Consider the following 9,656-nt stretch of genomic DNA (forward strand, 5'->3'; position numbering starts at 1 on the left):
CATCTTGAAGGACATCTCAATTCTCTAATTGCACCGCGAGGAGTCAAGGATCGAGGAGTTAGGAGGCTTCCTGAGGAGTCATGAGCGAGGATACACAGGTGTATCCTATGCGGAAGAGTTTTATCGACTTAAACGTGACGCACGTCTAAATTCTCCTCCCCCTTCACATCGGTCACAATCATTTTAATTTATACTTTACCTTTGCAGTTTATATAAACCACACATCTCACATATTTCAACAGGGTATCTTGCTTTATTATTATTTATTATGAATTTCTTAAATAAACAAACTTCAACAACATAAGGGCAGATCCTTTGAGCGCTGCTGATGACGCGATTAAGTGACGCTCGAGTGATCAAGTATTCCAATGTATAAAAAAAAGTTACATTCGAATCCTCCATCCTCGCGTCTTTTCCTTGCAGCCTTCCCTCGCATCCTACAGGGGGCGGAGCTGAGACGCGAGGAAAGGAAGCGAGGAAAGGAAACGAGGATGCACAAATAAGAAATGAGAAGCACCCCTAGACTGTCGGGAAGAAGTCTGCTCGGAGTCCGCATCAGCGCGGGCTCGGCAAAAGTGTGCATCAAGGGCGCAAATCGACCATATGGGGGCGCTCGCGAGCACCCTTCTGAGATCTAAAAATGAGAAATGGGACACACTGCGGTCTCACGGACTTAACGGACACACGCACGCGGCAGCCATTGTAAGTCCACAAGACCGAAAGTCCACATGAAGTGTGCCATTTGGGACAGGGCGATATCTATGGAGGGAGCGGCGATTTAGTCTTCCGGGTTTTGAAGTCATATCTGTAGACTGAACACTTAATACACATGCGCATGCCATCACCGTTTTCACAGATTTGTGTTTTTGTAGTGTAGCAAGTGGCTCAATTTTAGCGACTACGCCACCCCAGGTTAACGGGGAAAACAACCCAAATAAAGCACACAAATACGTTCCACCTAGAAAAGGCAAGAGGCATGGGCTTCCGTGCAAAAATGTTTATTTAAAGCTAAAAGTTGATCAATAATTTAAAATCAGTAGTTCACATGGGTCATGATTGAATTGGACAAAGCGACAAAATTAAACCTTCAAGGTTCACAATAAACCCTCACAAGATTCACAATAAACCCTCACAAGATTCACAATAAACCATCACAAGATTCACAATAAACCATCACAAGATTCACAATAAACTTTCACAGGGGCTGAGGCTTCCGGTCAGGAGCAGGCTAGTGTGCTGGCAGCAGGTCTACCATAAGAAGCACGCCAACCCAACGTACACCCACCAAATTCACTGCAAATAACCAATGGTAGTGACACGGCAATGAAACTGCAATAACACTCTTAGTGAAGCAAAACCTGCGGTGAAACCGACAACCAGCCCGCTCCTGGAAGTCCTCAGCTCCTAAAGAAAAAAAGAAAAATAGATAATCAAACTAAATTTAAATAAACAAAGAAAACAGAAACATTCAAAGTCAATTTGTTGACTCTAACATGACGGAAACCAACAAGAAAATAAACAATTTACAATGCATCCCAAAATATAAATACTCTAAACACTCACATTCACATTAAAGAAAAAAAACACATTCACATTCAAGAGAAACAAACAGATCTACTGTGACCGCGGCAGAAACTTACACCAAATACAACGTTAACAGTAATAACATTACACCTAAAAATAATTCCAAGCAAACACAATCACTCAGAATCAAATAACAAAAAAAAATAATCTTTCAAGCCCGCATAAACATGTTTGACTTAAATGTAATGGTGTGTAGAAAGCAGCAGCGTGGCTTTAAAGAGCGAGTGGCGGAGAGAGAGAGCGCACGCGCTGTTTAATGCGACTGCTCACTTAACCCACTTTAGCATCCGTGAAGATCTTCAAAACAATAAACAAGGGTTACGACTAACAAAGTTATCGACCAGTTACCCACCTGATAATACAATAAAGTACTATCCCAGTTTACCTACCAGAGAATACGATCGTTACACTTCAACATATACCGTAAGAGAATCATGTAACAGCCTTGTTGATTGCAACAGGTGGTGTTCCGATCAGTTAAGCTGCAATGCCACACCGATGGAAGCCCTGAAGGCACACCGTACTGAAACAAATTGTCACAACCCAAGTCAGGACAAAAATAAAACTTCCCACTACGCCCCAAGATGGTACCAAGCCTACCTGGGAGTAAGCAGCCACCCACGCGCACAAACCCTCAGCCACCCAACGGCACACTCAATCCATAGTTGCGACAGGAAGGGGCGGGCTTTCAACCATGACACACACCAGGAGGCATGAATGAACGGTTTATATGCCCCAATGGGCGAATGCTCATTGGCCACCTACCAAATTGTACTGACATCACACAACTTCACTACATTCTACCCCTTACTTTTGTGTCGTCGCCCCGACGATAAGCAAACCCTTGCCACTCAACTCCAGGGCCTAAAGTAGGTAGAGACAAAATTAAACAAACCACCATAGCGACAACACTTAAAATCATTTACAAAAAGGCAATGGATATGCTTCACCGCACCTAAAATCTGAGAATACAGAGAACAATGGATCGGCGTCATCATACTCAAATCATTCAGACTAACTGACACTCATACCAAGAAACAAGTGGCACACAAGTTCTCTGCCATGACGGCTGCACACCGAGAAACGAGTGATACACAAGTTCTCTGCCTTGACGGCTACACAATAAGAAACACTGGTTACAAGTGCTATTGCCATGACGGCTCTACAACGAGATACACAAGTTCTCTGCCTTGACGGCTACATAATGAGAAACACTGATTACGAGTGCTCTTGCCATAACGGCTATACAACGAGAAACGAGTGATACACAAGTTCTCTGCCTTGACGGCTACATAATAAGAAACACTGATTACGAGTGCTCTTGCCATAACGGCTATACAACGAGAAACGAGTGATACACAAGTTCTCTGCCTTGACGGCTACATAATGAGAAACACTGATTACAAGTGCTCTTGCCATAACGGCTATACAACGAGAAACACTGGTTACAAGTGCTCTTGCCATAACGGCTATACAACGAGAAACGAGTGATACACAAGTTCTCTGCCTTGACGGCTACATAATAAGAAACACTGATTACAAGTGCTCTTGCCATAACGGCTATACAACGAGAAACACTGGTTACAAGTGCTCTTGCCATAACGGCTATACAACGAGAAACGAGTGATACACAAGTTCTCTGCCTTGACGGCTATATGCACTAACTTGGGCACCTCCTAGTACCAGTCAATGGTGGAGGTATGGAGGAAAGGCCTGTGGCAGAGGTGCTAGGTCCAGCAACACTAGCCCCCTGCAACTCAGACGCCCCCTCCCGTCGCAATCTCTCGTTATCAGCTCGAAGTTGAGCCACCAGCTCTTTAAGTTCCTGTAATTCTCCCTCCATTATTATAAAATATATATATTTTATACCCAACCCCAAGGGACGTCACCGAAGGGAGTCAAACCAGAAACTACCGTCTCCAGAGCACACGCTGCTGCTTTATTCCTACAAAAGAGAAAAAAAAAAAGAAAAAAAACACAATTACAAAACAAACTACTATACGGTCCCACGCCTCTGCCAAAAAATCCTGTGGATCCTGCCGACTGCGCCACATGTAGCAAGTGGCTCAATTTTAGCGACTACGCCACCCCAGGTTAACGGGGAAAACAACCCAAATAAAGCACACAAATACGTTCCACCTAGAAAAGGCAAGAGGCATGGGCTTCCGTGCAAAAATGTTTATTTAAAGCTAAAAGTTGATCAATAATTTAAAATCAGTAGTTCACATGGGTCATGATTGAATTGGACAAAGCGACAAAATTAAACCTTCAAGGTTCACAATAAACCCTCACAAGATTCACAATAAACCCTCACAAGATTCACAATAAACCATCACAAGATTCACAATAAACCATCACAAGATTCACAATAAACCATCACAAGATTCACAATAAACTTTCACAGGGGCTGAGGCTTCCGGTCAGGAGCAGGCTAGTGTGCTGGCAGCAGGTCTACCATAAGAAGCACGCCAACCCAACGTACACCCACCAAATTCACTGCAAATAACCAATGGTAGTGACACGGCAATGAAACTGCAATAACACTCTTAGTGAAGCAAAACCTGCGGTGAAACCGACAACCAGCCCGCTCCTGGAAGTCCTCAGCTCCTAAAGAAAAAAAAGAAAAATAGATAATCAAACTAAATTTAAATAAACAAAGAAAACAGAAACATTCAAAGTCAATTTGTTGACTCTAACATGACGGAAACCAACAAGAAAATAAACAATTTACAATGCATCCCAAAATATAAATACTCTAAACACTCACATTCACATTAAAGAAAAAAAACACATTCACATTCAAGGGAAACAAACAGATCTACTGTGACCGCGGCAGAAACTTACACCAAATACAACGTTAACAGTAATAACATTACACCTAAAAATAATTCCAAGCAAACACAATCACTCAGAATCAAGTAACAAAAAAAATAATCTTTCAAGCCCGCATAAACATGTTTGACTTAAATGTAATGGTGTGTAGAAAGCAGCAGCGTGGCTTTAAAGAGCGAGTGGCGGAGAGAGAGAGCGCGCGCGCTGTTTAATGCGACTGCTCACTTAACCCACTTTAGCATCCGTGAAGATCTTCAAAACAATAAACAAGGGTTACGACTAACAAAGTTATCGACCAGTTACCCACCTGATAATACAATAAAGTACTATCCCAGTTTACCTACCAGAGAATACGATCGTAACACTTCAACATATACCGTAAGAGAATCATGTAACAGCCTTGTTGATTGCAACAGGTGGTGTTCCGATCAGTTAAGCTGCAATGCCACACCGATGGAAGCCCTGAAGGCACACCGTACTGAAACAAATTGTCACAACCCAAGTCAGGACAAAAATAAAACTTCCCACTACGCCCCAAGATGGTACCAAGCCTACCTGGGAGTAAGCAGCCACCCACGCGCACAAACCCTCAGCCACCCAACGGCACACTCAATCCATAGTTGCGACAGGAAGGGGCGGGCTTTCAACCATGACACACACCAGGAGGCATGAATGAACGGTTTATATGCCCCAATGGGCGAATGCTCATTGGCCACCTACCAAATTGTACTGACATCACACAACTTCACTACATTCTACCCCTTACTTTTGTGTCGTCGCCCCGACGATAAGCAAACCCTTGCCACTCAACTCCAGGGCCTAAAGTAAGTAGAGACAAAATTAAACAAACCACCATAGCGACAACACTTAAAATCATTTACAAAAAGGCAATGGATATGCTTCACCGCACCTAAAATCTGAGAATACAGAGAACAATGGATCGGCGTCATCATACTCAAATCATTCAGACTAACTGACACTCATACCAAGAAACAAGTGGCACACAAGTTCTCTGCCATGACGGCTGCACACCGAGAAACGAGTGATACACAAGTTCTCTGCCTTGACGGCTACACAATAAGAAACACTGGTTACAAGTGCTATTGCCATGACGGCTCTACAACGAGATACACAAGTTCTCTGCCTTGACGGCTACATAATGAGAAACACTGATTACGAGTGCTCTTGCCATAACGGCTATACAACGAGAAACGAGTGATACACAAGTTCTCTGCCTTGACGGCTACATAATAAGAAACACTGATTACGAGTGCTCTTGCCATAACGGCTACAACGAGAAACGAGTGATACACAAGTTCTCTGCCTTGACGGCTACATAATGAGAAACACTGATTACAAGTGCTCTTGCCATAACGGCTATACAACGAGAAACACTGGTTACAAGTGCTCTTGCCATAACGGCTATACAACGAGAAACGAGTGATACACAAGTTCTCTGCCTTGACGGCTACATAATAAGAAACACTGATTACAAGTGCTCTTGCCATAACGGCTATACAACGAGAAACACTGGTTACAAGTGCTCTTGCCATAACGGCTATACAACGAGAAACGAGTGATACACAAGTTCTCTGCCTTGACGGCTATATGCACTAACTTGGGCACCTCCTAGTACCAGTCAATGGTGGAGGTATGGAGGAAAGGCCTGTGGCAGAGGTGCTAGGTCCAGCAACACTAGCCCCCTGCAACTCAGACGCCCCCTCCCGTCGCAATCTCTCGTTATCAGCTCGAAGTTGAGCCACCAGCTCTTTAAGTTCCTGTAATTCTCCCTCCATTATTATAAAATATATATATTTTATACCCAACCCCAAGGGACGTCACCGAAGGGAGTCAAACCAGAAACTACCGTCTCCAGAGCACACGCTGCTGCTTTATTCCTACAAAAGAGAAAAAAAAAAAGAAAAAAACACAATTACAAAACAAACTACTATACGGTCCCACGCCTCTGCCAAAAAATCCTGTGGATCCTGCCGACTGCGCCACATGTAGCAAGTGGCTCAATATTAGCGACTACGCCACCCCAGGTTAACGGGGAAAACAACCCAAATAAAGCACACAAATACGTTCCACCTAGAAAAGGCAAGAGGCATGGGCTTCCGTGCAAAAATGTTTATTTAAAGCTAAAAGTTGATCAATAATTTAAAATCAGTAGTTCACATGGGTCATGATTGAATTGGACAAAGCGACAAAATTAAACCTTCAAGGTTCACAATAAACCCTCACAAGATTCACAATAAACCCTCACAAGATTCACAATAAACCATCACAAGATTCACAATAAACCATCACAAGATTCACAATAAACTTTCACAGGGGCTGAGGCTTCCGGTCAGGAGCAGGCTAGTGTGCTGGCAGCAGGTCTACCATAAGAAGCACGCCAACCCAACGTACACCCACCAAATTCACTGCAAATAACCAATGGTAGTGACACGGCAATGAAACTGCAATAACACTCTTAGTGAAGCAAAACCTGCGGTGAAACCGACAACCAGCCCGCTCCTGGAAGTCCTCAGCTCCTAAAGAAAAAAAGAAAAATAGATAATCAAACTAAATTTAAATAAACAAAGAAAACAGAAACATTCAAAGTCAATTTGTTGACTCTAACATGACGGAAACCAACAAGAAAATAAACAATTTACAATGCATCCCAAAATATAAATACTCTAAACACTCACATTCACATTAAAGAAAAAAAACACATTCACATTCAAGAGAAACAAACAGATCTACTGTGACCGCGGCAGAAACTTACACCAAATACAACGTTAACAGTAATAACATTACACCTAAAAATAATTCCAAGCAAACACAATCACTCAGAATCAAATAACAAAAAAAAATAATCTTTCAAGCCCGCATAAACATGTTTGACTTAAATGTAATGGTGTGTAGAAAGCAGCAGCGTGGCTTTAAAGAGCGAGTGGCGGAGAGAGAGAGCGCACGCGCTGTTTAATGCGACTGCTCACTTAACCCACTTTAGCATCCGTGAAGATCTTCAAAACAATAAACAAGGGTTACGACTAACAAAGTTATCGACCAGTTACCCACCTGATAATACAATAAAGTACTATCCCAGTTTACCTACCAGAGAATACGATCGTTACACTTCAACATATACCGTAAGAGAATCATGTAACAGCCTTGTTGATTGCAACAGGTGGTGTTCCGATCAGTTAAGCTGCAATGCCACACCGATGGAAGCCCTGAAGGCACACCGTACTGAAACAAATTGTCACAACCCAAGTCAGGACAAAAATAAAACTTCCCACTACGCCCCAAGATGGTACCAAGCCTACCTGGGAGTAAGCAGCCACCCACGCGCACAAACCCTCAGCCACCCAACGGCACACTCAATCCATAGTTGCGACAGGAAGGGGCGGGCTTTCAACCATGACACACACCAGGAGGCATGAATGAACGGTTTATATGCCCCAATGGGCGAATGCTCATTGGCCACCTACCAAATTGTACTGACATCACACAACTTCACTACATTCGTAGTGAAGTTGTGTGATGTCAGTACAATTTGGTAGGTGGCCAATGAGCATTCGCCCATTGGGGCATATAAACCGTTCATTCATGCCTCCTGGTGTGTGTCATGGTTGAAAGCCCGCCCCTTCCTGTCGCAACTATGGATTGAGTGTGCCGTTGGGTGGCTGAGGGTTTGTGCGCGTGGGTGGCTGCTTACTCCCAGGTAGGCTTGGTACCATCTTGGGGCGTAGTGGGAAGTTTTATTTTTGTCCTGACTTGGGTTGTGACAATTTGTTTCAGTACGGTGTGCCTTCAGGGCTTCCATCGGTGTGGCATTGCAGCTTAACTGATCGGAACACCACCTGTTGCAATCAACAAGGCTGTTACATGATTCTCTTACGGTATATGTTGAAGTGTTACGATCGTATTCTCTGGTAGGTAAACTGGGATAGTACTTTATTGTATTATCAGGTGGGTAACTGGTCGATAACTTTGTTAGTCGTAACCCTTGTTTATTGTTTTGAAGATCTTCACGGATGCTAAAGTGGGTTAAGTGAGCAGTCGCATTAAACAGCGCGCGCGCTCTCTCTCTCCGCCACTCGCTCTTTAAAGCCACGCTGCTGCTTTCTACACACCATTACATTTAAGTCAAACATGTTTATGCGGGCTTGAAAGATTATTTTTTTTGTTACTTGATTCTGAGTGATTGTGTTTGCTTGGAATTATTTTTAGGTGTAATGTTATTACTGTTAACGTTGTATTTGGTGTAAGTTTCTGCCGCGGTCACAGTAGATCTGTTTGTTTCCCTTGAATGTGAATGTGTTTTTTTTCTTTAATGTGAATGTGAGTGTTTAGAGTATTTATATTTTGGGATGCATTGTAAATTGTTTATTTTCTTGTTGGTTTCCGTCATGTTAGAGTCAACAAATTGACTTTGAATGTTTCTGTTTTCTTTGTTTATTTAAATTTAGTTTGATTATCTATTTTTCTTTTTTTCTTTAGGAGCTGAGGACTTCCAGGAGCGGGCTGGTTGTCGGTTTCACCGCAGGTTTTGCTTCACTAAGAGTGTTATTGCAGTTTCATTGCCGTGTCACTACCATTGGTTATTTGCAGTGAATTTGGTGGGTGTACGTTGGGTTGGCGTGCTTCTTATGGTAGACCTGCTGCCAGCACACTAGCCTGCTCCTGACCGGAAGCCTCAGCCCCTGTGAAAGTTTATTGTGAATCTTGTGATGGTTTATTGTGAATCTTGTGATGGTTTATTGTGAATCTTGTGAGGGTTTATTGTGAATCTTGTGAGGGTTTATTGTGAACCTTGAAGGTTTAATTTTGTCGCTTTGTCCAATTCAATCATGACCCATGTGAACTACTGATTTTAAATTATTGATCAACTTTTAGCTTTAAATAAACATTTTTGCACGGAAGCCCATGCCTCTTGCCTTTTCTAGGTGGAACGTATTTGTGTGCTTTATTTGGGTTGTTTTCCCCGTTAACCTGGGGTGGCGTAGTCGCTAATATTGAGCCACTTGCTACAGTAGTTTACACAGACACGATAACTGTATCGTTTTCAAAAACTTGCACTTTGAATCCCATTTTCAAAGTTGAACGAACGCCATTGTGTAAATGAACGGCCAAAAGGCATAAAACGTTCAGTTTTTAGTTGAAAACTCTCTTGTGTAAACGGCCCCTGATTGGCTTGAGTAGACAGTGGGTGGAGTCCAACTATATGTTAATTTGATTGCACATTG

At 42.8% G+C, this 9,656-nt stretch overlaps 3 long non-coding RNA genes across 4 annotated transcripts; 1 reads left to right on the forward strand and 2 right to left on the reverse strand.

The window, feature by feature from the left end:
• Window positions 1-982: 982 nt before the first annotated feature.
• Window positions 983-5,686, reverse strand: LOC311096753. Of its 2 annotated transcripts, XR_014609089.1 has the most exons (3): window positions 4,972-5,686; window positions 2,185-4,894; window positions 983-2,107 (listed from the first exon to the last, which is right to left on the reverse strand). It is a non-coding gene; the product is annotated as an uncharacterized lncRNA (long non-coding RNA). The 2 variants fall into 2 exon arrangements; XR_014609090.1 differs by having other exon boundaries at window positions 983-4,894.
• An 845-nt stretch (window positions 5,687-6,531) lies between these two features.
• LOC311096916 lies at window positions 6,532-7,924 on the reverse strand. The gene is made up of 2 exons (XR_014609164.1): window positions 7,734-7,924; window positions 6,532-7,656 (listed from the first exon to the last, which is right to left on the reverse strand). It is a non-coding gene; the product is annotated as an uncharacterized lncRNA (long non-coding RNA).
• Window positions 7,925-7,998: 74 nt separating this feature from the next.
• On the forward strand, window positions 7,999-9,332 carry LOC311096917. The gene is made up of 3 exons (XR_014609165.1): window positions 7,999-8,131; window positions 8,209-8,342; window positions 8,435-9,332. It is a non-coding gene; the product is annotated as an uncharacterized lncRNA (long non-coding RNA).
• The last annotated feature ends 324 nt before the right edge of the window (window positions 9,333-9,656 follow it).

The sequence above is a fragment of the Abramis brama genome (genome assembly GCF_963993115.1).
Source record: "Abramis brama genome assembly, chromosome: 15".
Taxonomy (NCBI): domain Eukaryota; kingdom Metazoa; phylum Chordata; class Actinopteri; order Cypriniformes; family Leuciscidae; genus Abramis; species Abramis brama.